Source organism: Corylus avellana, chromosome 5 (assembly GCF_965113065.1).
Source record: "Corylus avellana chromosome 5, dhCorAvel1.hap1.2, whole genome shotgun sequence".
Classification (NCBI taxonomy): Eukaryota; Viridiplantae; Streptophyta; class Magnoliopsida; order Fagales; family Betulaceae; genus Corylus; species Corylus avellana.
Window position 1 is genome coordinate 28,192,669 of NC_142494.1, and position 15,626 is coordinate 28,208,294.

A 15,626-nucleotide genomic window follows, 5' to 3' on the forward strand; every position below is an offset into this window, starting at 1 on the left:
ATTTAATGGTCCATTTGTCGAGCCCGAGCCCGAGCTCGAGCCCGATTAAATGGGTCAAACAAGCCTCAAGTGTGTGGCCCAGCCCATTTAAGGCTCGTTAATGGATAAAAAAGAAGTAAAAATTCAAATTCAATGGACAAAAACACAATTCATCATAGAAATTCAATATAATTGTATGAGTAATGAGTGTACCTACATCAGCAAACAGCCATATGACAAAATACAAGCAAATTGGAAATAAACATCATAGAAATTACAAAGCAAATTCTAAATGAACCTTTAATAGAGATTACATGCTAAATGAAAATGAACCTATAACATAGATTACAAGCAAATTCGAAATAAACCAAAAACAGGGATTACAATCTAACACAAAATGAACCTATAATAGAGATTACAAGCAAACTCAAAATGGACCTAAAATAGAGATTACAAGGAAACTCAAAATGAACCTAATAGAGAATACAAGCAAACTCAAAATGAACCTAAAATAGAGATTACAAGGAAATCAAAATGAACTTATAATAGATATTACAAGGAAACTCAAAATGAACTTAAAATAGAGAATACAAGCAAACTCAAAATGAACCTATAATAAAGATTACAAGGAAATAAAAATACACCTATAATAGAGATTACAAGTAAACTCAAAATGAACATAAACAGCAAGATTACTTAAAACAAAATACATCACTTTTGGTTCCCAATTGCAGACTTGCAGTTGCCACAAACTGGCTCTATGACTCTCTGCATTCAATGATTTAAAATTAGTTACAAATTCAGAAAAAGAGAAGATTATAGACCAATAAGAAAAATACAACTAAATTACACAGCCTTAGTTGCCACGGCCCACACAGTCACTGCATTCAAAGAAAAAAAAATGGTTAAATGTTTTTAACTCCCTTGCATTTTGTCAAGGGAGAATTATCACTTAAGATTATGCAAATGGACATTTTAATGAATCTTCAAAAACCAGATATGAAAAATGCAAAAAACAATGGGAGGCAAGTATGAACACAGGTTGATGCATGATATAGGCTAATAATAGGTTACAAGCAAACTCAAAATAAACCTCTAATAAAGATTACAGTGACATTACACAATTAAAACAGGTGAAATTACTAGTAAAAAACAGCTTAGAAAATGGAAATAAATCAAATAACAGAATCATAAAGAACTTGCATGATATAGGCTAATAATAGGTTACAAGCAAACTCAAAATAAACCTCTAATAAAGATTACAGTGACATTACACAATTAAAACAGGTGAAATTACTAGTAAAAAACAGCTTAGAAAATGGAAATAAATCAAATAACAGAATCATAAAGAACTTGCATGATATAGGCTAATAATAGGTTACAAGCAAACTCAAAATAAACCTCTAATAAAGATTACAGTGACATTACACAATTAAAACAGGTGAAATTACTAGTAAAAAACAGCTTAGAAAATGGAAATAAATCAAATAACAGAATCATAAAGAACTTGCATGATATAGGCTAATAGTAGGTTACAAGCAAACTCAAAATAAACCTCTAATAAAGATTACAGTGACATTACACAATTAAAACAGGTGAAATTACTAGTAAAAAACAGCTTAGAAAATGGAAATAAATCAAATAACAGAATCATAAAGAACTTGCATTCAATGATTTAAAACTATTTACATGAACAACTTAATATAATCAAATTCATACAAAGATACAAGATTAGACCAATGAGAAATATGCACCTAAATTACACAGCCCTAGTTGCCATAAACCCACAAAGACAGTCACTGCATTCAATGGAAAAAAAATTGTTAGAAGTATTTAACTCCCTTGCAACATGTCAAGGGAGAATTATCACTTAAGATTAAGCAAAATTGCAAATGGACATTTTAATGATTGTTCAAAAACCAGATCTGCAAAAACAATGGGAGGGCAGAATGAACACAAATTGATGCATGATATAGGCTAAAAGATTACAAGCAAACTCAAAATGAACCTATTATAAAGATTACAAATTTACAGATAAGAAAAACCAGTATATGCAATATATATAAACTTAAAAACAACCAAATGAAACTGGAAAAGTTAACAAAGTAAATTACCTAAATTCCGAATCTCCATGCAGTTATAAGTTATAAGTTATAATTTATAATAAATCCAGCAAAGTATAACAATTAATACAAAACAACAGGTAATCCAAATGTCCAACATTCCAAGTTCCAACCAAGCCAACAAAGTTTAACAATTAATACAGAACAACAGGAAATCCAAATGTCCAACATTCCAAGTTCCAACAAAGGCAGCAAAGTATAATAATTAATACAGAACATAACATCAAAATAAAATGTGACATTCAAATTACATATTTACTAAGCATAGGAAAACAGTAAACAAATTCAGTTTTTTCAGAGAATCCCTCACAGAAAAATGAGAAAACAGCATTCACGGCACATTTGGCAATTCCACTTCCACCATTTTCTACAAACACAAACACAAAGTTAATAAAGTGAAATTATAAGTAACAAAGAGGTTGAAAATTGAAATAAATAAAATAACAGAATCATAAAACTTACAGGTATTCTACATTTTTTCTTAATGCCATGAAGTGCTCTAACCCAATCTGCACCACATAGGAGCATCTCAACAGTATCAATTGATAATGATGCTCTATGGGGTTCAATAACTCTACCACCCGCACTGAAAGATGATTCTGAAGCAACAGTACTGATTGGAACAGCCAATACATCCCGTGCCATCTTAGATAAGATGCGGTACTTTAAGGCATTGGATTTCCACCATCCCAAAGCATCAAAGTTTGCATCACTGTCTTCCCCATTCTCACTATCAGAAATGAATACATCTTCTTCAAGATATACATCCAAATCTGTTTTTATGGGCCGGATGATGTCATTGCTTCTAACATGTTGCCTAAAACGTGATCTGCCACCAGAAACTTCCTCTGTAACAGAGGCAATTGAAGTAGTAGCAGCACTGACTTCAGCAGCTGCTTGTTGTTGAATGATAGATGCATTATGGGCAGCAACATAAACCTCAAACAACTCTTTCAAAGTACTCAACACAGCCTTTATACTATCACCATTCGTATCAAGTGGATAAATGATAGGAAAACAGAACCTAATCAACTTCATTTTGTATCTAGGATCCAACACAGCAGCTAAGGCCATCACCATATTAGATTCACCCCAATACTTATCAAATTTATCACTCATCTTAGCTGACATTAATCTCATATATTCATTCCTATCCCCAGCCTTAATATCCACAATTTCTTTCATTCTCCACACCTCAGGGAGAAACAGATTGGATGTAGGGTAGTCACTTCCAGAGACAACATTGGTCACATCATTGAAAACAGCTAAAACTTGGTTCACATTCTCAACCTTTTCCCACTGTTCAGGAGTTACCACCCACAGAAAAGCTTGCTCTACTCTATGGTATCTAGGAAACACTTCCTTGAACCTAATTGCAGTCTTCAACATCAAGTAGGTGCTATTCCATCGGGTAGGAACATCTAAAACAAGTTTATTAGAACCCAAGTCCAAACGCTTTGCTATATCACTAAATGCAATCAACCGCCTCTCAGAAGCCGTTATATATTTAATCCCCTGCCTAACAGAATCTATTATCTCCCCTATTTCTGAAAGCCCTGCTTGCACCAACAAATTGGTAATATGAGCACAACACCTAACATGAAACATAAGGCCCCCAATAGGCAAACTACCCCTCAACTCAAAATCATCTCTCAAAATGTCAATGGCAGCAGAATTAGCACTAGCATTATCAACAGTTATTGTAAGTACTTTATCCAAAATGCCCCATTCAATAAAACTGTTTCTTAAGGCTTCAGCAATAACAACACCTGAATGTGGAGGAGGTACATTACAAAAATTTAAAATCCTCTTTTGGAGTACCCAATTAGAATCCACAAAATGACAAGTAACCACCATATATGAAACCCTTTGGGAGGAGGTCCACATATCAGTAGTTATGTTTACCCTATCAATCCCACTTAGAAGAGTTTTCAACTTTTTCTTTTCAATGTTATAAGTGGCAATGCAATCACTTTTTACAATGGCACGGCTAATTTTTTTCCAGTATGGTGTGCAAGCCCTCATGAACTTGTTAAAAAGTTCATGCTCCATCATATTAAAGGGATATTCATGTAGAAGTACCATATGGGCAGCAAGTTCTCTAACTTTCTTCTCATTGAAACTAAAGTTTGTCAAGGTCCCTAAACCATCACTGTCATCACTAGGTTCAAATGACAAAGTCTTTTGCTTCTTAAGGCTATTCAACTCCACAAACTTCACACAAGCAGCTAAATGCCTACTAAGGGTGGATGTAGTACTAGATTTCCCTACAGAAAACAACCTCTTACACCAATTACACTGGGATTTTTTTACACCATTTACTTCAATAGAAGAAAAGTCATTCCAGACTTTGGAAGTCTTTTGCCTTTCCTTCCTTTGGAAGGCAACTGACACACCTTCACCTTCACCCCCAGCCCCAGCCCCAGCCCCAGCCCCATCCCCATCCCCATCCCCAGATTCAACAACAACAGGAGAAACCAAATTAACATGATCATCTGGTGTGCATTCAGTACTAACAGACACACCAGATCCAGGAGTAGGGTCGGCAGTAAGTGAATCATCATCCAAATCAACATCATTGCATGCATTGAGTTGAATAGTATTCTCCATAACTGTTAATCATTTATAAAATTTAAAAGTTTGATAAATAAAATAACAAAATAAGTCCTAACAGTTTTTTAACATAACAGAATCATAGTCCTAACATAGCAATTCATGTAAACAGATTTATAAGTTATAACGTAGCAATTACTATTAACATAGCAATTTATAACATAGCAATTCATGTAAACAGATTATAAGTTATAATGTAGCAATTACTATTAACATAGCAATTTATAACATAGCAATTCATGTAAACAGATTATAAGTTATAATGTAGCAATTACTATTAACATAGCAATTTATAACATAGCAATTCATGTTAACAGATTTATAAGTTATAACATAGCAATTACTATTAACATAGCAATTAATGAAAACAGACGGAACAAGTTTCTTTAAAAAAAACACCTGAAACTTCCAGCAAATGAAACTGTTGTAGCTTGCAAGTTGCAAATTCAGTGCTACCAAACTCCCTGAAATGATGAAATTAGCAACATTAGTTACTAGTTAGTGCATTTTTTAACAACGAAAATAGTAAACCATAATGGAATAATAAATTAATAATACACCTATAAATATAACAAGTTCAGATTAGGGTTCAGGAAAAAAAAAAAACTTAACTTAAAGCTAAAGGCAGAAGAGGCTCTTCACTCTTCAGAAGTCAGAATGTTTTCTGATTTGAAACTCCTTGCAAGCAGCAAGCAAAAGCAAACAAATTCAAACAACTCGAGTAATGTGCAAGCAAGTCTTGCATACATGATGCATCAGGTTCATACATTCGAGTATATATGGGGGATGGATCGTGGGGGGGTTTGGGAATGAATAAAAAAATGGTAATCGAGTACTTGATAGCCCAGTACTCGATTTCCATAGCCCTAACAGTCAGATCAAGGGCAATCATCTCTGTCTCTTCCACACCACAACCAAAAAAGTCAGAGATCAAAAGAACAGTTGAAAACTTGAAAAAACACAAATATGAAAATAAAAACAATGTAAATAAGTAAAATAACATAAGAAAATGAGGATTAGGCGGCGAGATTGGACGGGCTATGAGAACTTTTCTGGTTCGCAAATGCAGCGATTCACGCGATTGATCAAGACAGTTTGTCTCACAAAACTTGTAAGCCATTGGATGGATATCAGATGATCCATCAACGGCTCGATTGACGATCTGAAACGAACGGGGTGTAGGTAGGGGGCTGAGAAGGATTTAATGCGAGCATTCAATCCACTCAACAAACCACGAATCCACGATGGGATATGCATTGAATGCCCCCTCTCTAGTCCCTTCGTTTGAATCGTTTCTGGCAATTGAATCTCTGGTTAGCTTAGTTACTGGCTGGTTAGTGGTTACTGGTAGGAACTTAGGGTTCTAAGTGAACTGGAGAGTAGGAGAGAAGTCACAGAAGAAAGCTAGGGACTGAGCGACGTGAGCGTCGTGAGCGAGAGAGGCGAGTTGAATGATTTTTACTTTTTTAGTTTAGTTTTCTCTGAAATGAGCCCCAGCCGTTGGATCTGATTTCATTTGAGTAATGAACGGTTGGATTTGATCTAATTTTTGTAAATTTTTCCTAGCGTGCCGCGTGTCCCACTTATGAGTTAATAAGTTTTTAATCCAATACGGCCGTGTCTAATAAAGTCTGGTGTAACCCTTTCAGTTATACCGTCGATTAGATAGATTAATTTATTGATTTTATTTTAATCGTTCGATCAGTTAATTGTAGCAAGCTTACTATGGTCTGCGGAACACTAGATTATTCTCAGGTTTGGGTGTGGGTTACAGCTGTCGTCCATTATCTTGATCTAACGGCTGAAGTTTAATCGCCAAAAATTGAACGGCTGAAATCGAAGTCAGACGTGTCAGTCTCGTTTGTCGTGCTTGCGTGAAGAAACGAGATTCTCAGATTGATCCACCGCGTGCGTGAGTTGGTGAAACCGGTGCCATCAATACTCAATATTTCATCTTGACCGTAGATTCTAAGATTGATTTTAAAATTTATTTCGGATTGGTGAGCTCATGTTTATTTTGGAACACTAGATAATAATCACGCGGGGATTGCTCTACAGCTGTTTTCCATTTTCCAAATCCAACGGCTACAGTTAAATCTAAAAAAAACGGACGGCTGGAAGCTATCGAGAGATTCGAGACGCGTCAGTCTCGGTTCGCGTGCGTGGCGTGCAAAACCGTGAAGCCGAAAATGATTCTCCGCGGCATGAGTGACTGAACCCGATTTCCTTTCTGCACGTGAACTGTTTTTGACCGTTTATTCTGATCTATTAGTTTTATTCAAGTTAAGACCGTGCGATTAATACCCCTCTGGTGTAGTGCGGAGTACTGGATAAATATCTTTGTGGGGTGGTTTACAGCTGTTGTCCACTTCCACGATCGAACGGCTACGGATTAATGCAAATTAATCCGACGGCTACAATCAATCTAGATAAACGTTCGATTTTTTCAAAATTCAAAAAAAAATTATTATACTGTGTGCGCGATTATAGATGAGCTCGCTTCTTTGTTTTCCCATAAATGATCTATAACCGTTGATATTTAATAAAATTCAATCAGTTCAACCACAACCGTTTATTTAACTTAACAAGTTGTTAGTTAAAAGTACCCTAAAAAAAACTCTAAACGTGTGTTTGGACCGTTTGGTTTTTTTTTTTCTTGAAAACGTGTGTTTGGACTTTGGACTTTGGAGTCTGGACCAATACGCCAATACCATTGTTTTAGAATTAGAACTATGAAGACAAATTTGTTAGAAATTAATAGCATTGTTGAGAATTTGTTAGGAATTAATTAATAGATTTGAAAATTAGACATTAGTTATTAGTTAATGGTTCTAGACTTTTATTATTTTACGGGATATCATTATTTTACAATGGTTCTAGACTTTTATTTTACAATACCATTAGACATTAGTTAACAAATTTAAATAATACTTAAAAGTTAACAACTTAAATACTACTTAATACAATTTTTTTTTTTTTTTTTTTTAAAAAAAATAGTACCATATAATTTAATGTTTTTAAATAACTTATTAATTGGGCAATAGACATTAAACCTATAAGTATACACCTATATTATACCCTTAGATCTTAATTACTTAATTGTACACACATGACACATTGAACCTATGATTGTTATGATTATTATTAATTTATTATGATGATTATTATTATTATTATTATTATTGAATTGGACATTGGACATTAAAAATTAAAAAACCTATAAACAATAATGTAGTATATACAATAATACAATGTTAGTTATACACCTATATTATACCCTTAGATCTTAATTACTTAATTGTACACACATGACACATGACACATTGAATCTATGATTATTATGATTATTATTATTATTATTATTGAGTTGGACATTGGACATTAAAAATTAAAAAACTTATAAACAATAATGTAGTATATACAATAATACAATGTTAGTTATACACCAATACTATACCCTTAGATCTAAATTACTTAATTGTACACACTTTGAACCTATGATTATTATTATGATTATTATTATTACTAACTAATTGGACATTGGACATTGGACATTAAACAATTTAAACCTATAAATAATAACATAGTCTATACTCTATACAATGTTAGTTATACACTTATACTATACCCTTATATCTTAATTAGTTAATTGTACACACATTGAACCTATGATTATTATTATTATTATTATTAACTAATTAATTGGACATTGGACATTGGACATTAAACCTATAAATAATAACATAGTCTATACTATATACAATGTTAGTTATACACTTATACTATACCCTTAAATATTAATTAATTAATTGTACACACATTGAACCTATGAGGCTATGAATATGATTATTATTATTATTATTAACTAATTAATTTGACATTGGACATTAAACCTATAAATAATAACATAGTCCATATAATGTTAGTCATGCTTATACTATAGCCTTATATCTTAATTAGTTAATTGTATACATATTGAAGCTATGATTATTATTGATTAATAACATGTTAAATTATTTTTTTTAGTTACATTGTCGTGTGGGACGGGTCGGGTCGGACGATAACACGAGTTGAGCTCACGAGCTCTAAACGAGTCGGGCGATTATCGAGTTAAACGAGCCGATCTCACGATCCCTTAGCGAGCTCGGGTGATTATCGAGTTAACCGAGTCGAGCTCACGATCCTTATACGAGCTCGGGCGAGCCTGCCGATCCCGAGTTAAACGAGTCGATCTCACGAGCCCCCATCGAGTTTTATCGAGCGAGCCGGGTTTGTGTCATTAGCTAATCGAGCGAGTTTTAACAGTAACGAGCGAGTTTGCACAGTGTCGAGCTCGAGTTCGGGTCGAGCTTAGTCGAGCGGGTAGCGAGCGAGCTATCGAGTGTGTCGACTCATTTACAGCCCTACGTATAAGATTATATATAGATTAACTATAATCCTTACTTATCAATTCTAATAGAGTAATTTTATATTAAATTCGTGTTAAATTTGCTACAAACTTTAAAAAATTATCCACGTACCCACGATTTTCCATTCAATTTGGGTGCCTGTGCACTTGCAGCGCGCGTGGGAGAGAAATAGTACGGGGCAGATCTTTTGAACCTTCTAGATAGGGCCGGCGTATAGGGGTTTGATCCATCATTTATATCTTTCATCAATTATGAAAATGATATGTTAAAGGCGAAAGCTTTGTTTTCCACCAATGGAACCGGCTAATTAATACCCCCAATGGTCCCCGTAGCTACGTGCCATTTTTAATCAATTTACTAGAAAGATCGAAGAAAGGTAAGGAGTTGAAAAAAAAAAAAAAAAAAAAAAGTATCTTGGCTTTTTCCGATTGGAAAAGAAAAGGATGAGAGGGAGATTAAGGTGTAATAGGACATTGTAAAGAAGGGTAATGCTATATGCAAGGGATTATTTAAGAGCGTAATTTTAAAAACTTAACTCTCGCCTTATTAGGTTAACATAGAATTGCCAATTAGCTAGTCCTTTTTTATTTTATTTAATAAAGGCTGATTCAATGGCTTATTTCATATATTCTCAATGAAATGGAAGTTAAGTATGCAGCATTACTCTATCCAATGACTACTACATCTTTGTCACATTACTATAACGTGATAAAAGTGGGATATTAGTATATAGCATTACTTTAAGAATTAAGAGAGTAAATGATATATTGATAAAGAGAAGTGTGATATATCACACTTTTATTTCATATGCAAACCATGCATTGTTAAAATAATAATAATAATCTAAGAGCTAATTAACATTGACACTGGCAAAGTGAAATAAAAAATGTGTGGTGTATCATTACTATAAGGCTTATTCTTTTTCACAGGAAAGTGAATCATTTGTTTCACTTTCTCGCTTCATTTATTTTGAAGTAAAATGTTTTCTCCATTTTTCAGTGTTTAGTATGACAAAAGTTGTGATCAAATCGAATATATTTTCGATTGACCAAGAAAACATTCTTTAATTTTTGTAAAATGATTTTCATTTTTTAAAATCGTAAATCATTTTTTGAGTTTGGACTTCTTCTTCTTATGCGCTCTCTCTCACAATTCATTATTCACCGTTGCCGAGTGTTGCTGGAATCTATTGTTGGCCACAACCAAAATTCGCATCCTCTGTTTGTTGTCGGCCACTGTCATTGAAATTTACAAGAAGTCACCGGTATTTTTTTTTTGCCGCCATCTTTAATTTTATGTATGAACAAATACTATAAATATTTTTCAGAAAAAAAAAAAAAAAAAAAAATTCGGCCGAGCCTAAGAATTAAGATAGTGAAGGCCATGATAGTCGCCTAACACATCATCAGTGATTCCTCGGGCAATATTATTTTGGTAGCCACTAAAAAGCTACTTGTCACAGACCCTCTTATTGATGAAGCTTCAGTCGCTCTTCTTGCATCTTAGTTGGTTTTATCCCCAGGCTTTGATTCTCTTTTTTTAGAGGGTGAAACTCTTCTTGTGATTTTGCCCATCATTACTCCCTCTCTTTTTCCATCTTGGAAATTTTCTAATATCTTTTCTGATATTATATTAGATTAGGTTTGTTCTCCTTTTAAAGTTGGAATGCTTTGAAAATGTCTCGTAATGCAAATCATGCACATGTTCTTGTTAAGTGGATCGCTTCTCATTTTGTTTTTTGAATCATTTCTACAGGATCTAACATTCTTTCTTCTATTCGGATTAAGAATGGGAAAGATCATTTCCTGTAATTCGTTTTTCCTATTCAATTAAAAATAATAATTAAAAAAAAAAAAAAAAGATCGCATGATCTAATTTTAGTGTATTTATAACTGGGAGAAAAAATAAGGTTGAAAATTTGACATCGTGATATATAGGACCGTGACTTGTGCAATAAAAACACATGACTGCTATAAATGATCGAACATATATTTCTTCTCATATGTCTTCCATGTGTGCAGAGAAAAGCTTCTTCTTGCAAATGAATCAACACTCCGTCGCATTAATTCTATGGATGTTGGAATCCTGGAGGACCTTGTAAGGCTAATATGCGGTATAGGATTGATGATTTTTTACGTATCCAGTAAATTCGATGTAAAATTAATAAATTAAGATTTTGTACAATCAAGCTTGTGCTGATTCAACTTGAATTCAAAGGCTAACTCGTTTAACCATAAGTGATCCAAATAAGCGGTATAAATTTAAATACGATTTTTTTTAACAATTAAAAAAATAAAAATCTAAAATACTAACATTCATGTTTATGTATAATTTATTTTAAAATTCATATAAATTATTATTATTATTTTTGGACTAGTTTTTTAAATGTTAAATGAATTGTGTTAAAATCAAGAAATTTAACCTGTTTAAATAAAAAGATCAAGATTGAATTAACCTAAAAACTAATCTTATCCAAATCCAACATACCCACACTCAAGTCAAACTTAATACGCCAACACAAATTAACCCCCTTTAATATATATATATATATATGGTGTCCGGCCGTGTAATTGTTTGGAAACATTTAGTTAAAACCAAGTACAAGTATTTTACCAATTAAATTCGAATGTTACAACGTATGACTCAGTAGCCAGTACGTAGACGCTTGGACATATAAGTGGTGATGTGATACCACAATAGCCTATCAAATTACTTACATTATGTTGTATTCTTTCTCCTATCCTTTTATTTTTATTTTTTGACGTTGATAGGCATATGTTTTTTAAAAGGTAAAATAAGTGCATCTTTATTTATTGATTGATTGGGGGGGGGGGGGGGGGGGAGAATTATAGATGATTGGACAGGCGAGACCCCCAATCACTCTGCCATCCCATGTGGCTTTTAATGTCCCCATGAAAGATCGTCGTAGCGCTGTTTTGTTTTGTTTTTTTTTTTTTTTTCTTCCTTCTTTAATTAAAACGTTTCTTTCTGCTGACAATAAACTTAATGGTTATGACTTTGTTGACAGTATGAAACAAATTCATCCTATAATTAATTAGCCGGCCAAGAAAGACAGCTCAGGTCGGCATGGCACCTATTATCATATTCCACGTTATATCTATAATTCATCTTGTTTTCTCGCCAAAAAAATGCAGATTAATTACATAATGCTAGCAGTCTTGAAAATATTGTTAGACTTACAATTTTTTATTTTATTTTTTTTTGTTTAATGACGAGAAATTCTTTTAAGGCATATCATTTCGTATATACTCATTTCTGTCCGGCAATAAGATGGCAATGGGAATACTTTCTTTTTTTTTTTGGCTAAAGACCTTTATTTCCAAACAAGAAGAGTAATTATTAAAGATAATTTGCATGACAACCCTATGCTCGCCACCTTTTCCAGCTAGTTTTAGGTCAGCATAAACTTCATGAAAAATGTGGCGGACATCAATGGGCCACTACCTAGCCAACGGACCAGGAGGTTCCTACAATAAATAAAATAAAAAAAAAAAAAAAGAGAGAGAGAACATAATACACTAGGAAAAATTTATTCACGAGATGTCCAAAAAGATAGGGAAAAAAAAGAAGCTACCCGAGTGTCTAATTCTTCAAGTATAATGTGTTATTATTATACAATTTAGATAATATGACAAGTCAAAATTAATTATTAATTCTTCTTTTTTACAAATATTGTTTTAATAATTAATTTTTTATTGACATATTATTAAACTGTATAAAATATAAAAAAGAACCTCACGGGCGGCCCATAATACGGCAATGAGGCTAGTTGAAATGACCCACTCGTGAAGCGAACTCGGAAACCAGCTAAAAAACATGATCACGGATAATTCCACCAGCCACCAATCCCCAGCCTCTAAGGAAGACCTTTTCGTGGATCCAAAACCAAATTTTCTGTTTATATTTCTCTTTGTCAGAAGAACAAAATAAAAATTAACTTTTTTTGGTTTATGTTTGCGCCAATGTCGATAAATCGGAAACATCTCCGACAGAGGTGATTTTTGTCCGGCCACCATTGCCTTTGAAATGTGAGATGCATGCGAAATCCAGTGGAAGTTTGAAATCTGTAAGCATATGCATTAAGCAATGTTTAAGATTATCCGTGAAAAAGGGGTAAAGAGTAATGTTATTTTTTTTATTTATTTATTGTATATGATTAGTGATCTGGTACTGTAGCATGTTTAAAGTGACTTTTCATATATTAGCATTATTTTGAAAAAAATATCCGTGGTTTCATGAGTTTTAAAGCTTGTGCTGTCCACAAAAATGAAAATGATTAAAAGGCTCGAGTTTTTAAGACTTTCTCATTTGAGACTGTTTATTACAAATCGTTTGTTAAGTCGGGTTGGGTTGGAATTCATCGAAACTCCTTACCACATTTCAACTTCTAACCCGACTTTGATAGAGATTTAGAGCATGTTTGTGATTGCGTTTGAGATAAAGAAAACTTTTAAGTAAAAAAGAGTTTTTGACAAAAATGTTTTTTTATCATTTTTAAACTTTTTGGAGCATTAAAAGTGTTTTTAATTTCTTTACCAAATGGATATATATATATATATATATATATATATATATATATATATATATTTTTTTTTTTCCAAATAGACTTTTTGAGTATTAAAAGCACTTTTAAACCCCTCAAGACTCAAACACAATTCAAAACAGGCACTTAAAACAACTTTTTAATTCAACTCATCCAGGTCATACCCAAGTTGGATGGGTCGAATGTTGGGCCTGTGGGTTTTTCACACCCCTACCGGTTGCACTTTGGTTCTTTTCTTGAAGAGAGAGATCGATGTTTTAAGGGAATTGTAATGGCTATACTTTTTCTTCCAAGCTTATCAGTCATCAACTTGTAATTGTTAGATCAATTTTAATGTATGGACATGCCAATAGGTGTATTTGGTGGATATTGGATTGGAGGAAATTTAGCAGCGCCTAAAAATATCTCCTGTACTGGATGCTTCCAACAATTACATCAATCTTAGCTGTCCAAAACTGAGAGGGCACCCAACAATAGAACAATTTTAGCTGTGCAAGGCTGACTAATAAGGTTGTCAATTGTAGCAGTATTGAACAGTTGAAGATACCATTTTTGGAAGAGGAATGTTACATTTTTTAATTTTTTTAAAAAAATAATGTGTCACAATCTTATGAGATAATGATACATATTTTGAAATAAAAAATTACATAAAACTGTGACACAATAGAACAAATTTTAAAAATAATTTTTGGAAAATGGTAACATTTCTCTTTAGCCGAATTTCTCCATCCACAGTGGCAACTAGTTACTGGGCCTTGGTTAGTCGTGCTTCAGCCCATTTATTGAAAAAAAAAAAAAAAAAAAAAAAAAAGATGCACTTTTACTGTGATCCCTGGCCTGGGCTGGACACTTATCTTGCGTGCTTGGAAACTCTCAAACAAACATTGAATGTTGCACGTGACGTGAAATTTTCATTTTATCTCTTGATGAAATGTGCGAAAATATCAATGTACTTATATTATTATTTTTTAAATAATAATAATAATCTATCAATTACCTACCCATGGCCAACAGGAAATAATTAATGTGGGTCTCTGCCCACGCTAGCATAATTATCACAATAAATTTTCAATAGCTTGACAATAGTGTCAACAATTTCAGGTCATGTTTTAGTGATGTGTATATTAAAATTTTCCACATTTTAATATATATGTACTAAAAGATTCTTGAAGAAGCTAAACTATGGATTATGATGCTCCACATTTGAAAATATATAGGCTCACGACATGATAATGAAAAATATGAAGAAAAAAAAAAGTTTGATAGTGTTTATATCAACATGACATGCTCAAAATAGCCCGTTTTCTTTTCTCAATTTCATAGGTATTCACTTATCTTTACCACTTAGATAATTCTTTAGACATCTTAACTTCTTGCACTATAAACCAACTTATAATTAGTTAAACACTAATTACAACCCTAAAACCACACTTTTAAACCTAAAACACACATTGAAAAGAAGGTTCAGCAAAGGTCTAATACAACATCATGGTATCTGAGTGTGCTTAAACTAAGTATATGCCAATTTTGGGAAGATATGATTATAGCCATCCATAGCGTATATGCATACAGCTAGCTAATAGGAGATGAGGTGTAATAGGATGCAGCATGCAAGTGTTTTCAGTATTCAAACACTATATCGAAAGAAAAAAAATGGAAGTCATTTTAATTAGTTGGTATTTTGAAAAATGCTTCAATATTATTTTTATCATGTTTGACCAAATAAAAAAGAAATTAATTAATATAAGTGGAGTTGAAAATGTTTTTGCTAGAAACATGGAAAGTGAGTGGATGATGCATGTAGGCTCATATTGTCCAAAAGAGCCACAAAAAGACTCTGTTAGACAGAGTGATTATGTGGTCATGATTTAATCCCTCTACTCTTTATATACACTTGAATGTATTTCTTAGCTCAATAACAAGATAAAATATTCAAAG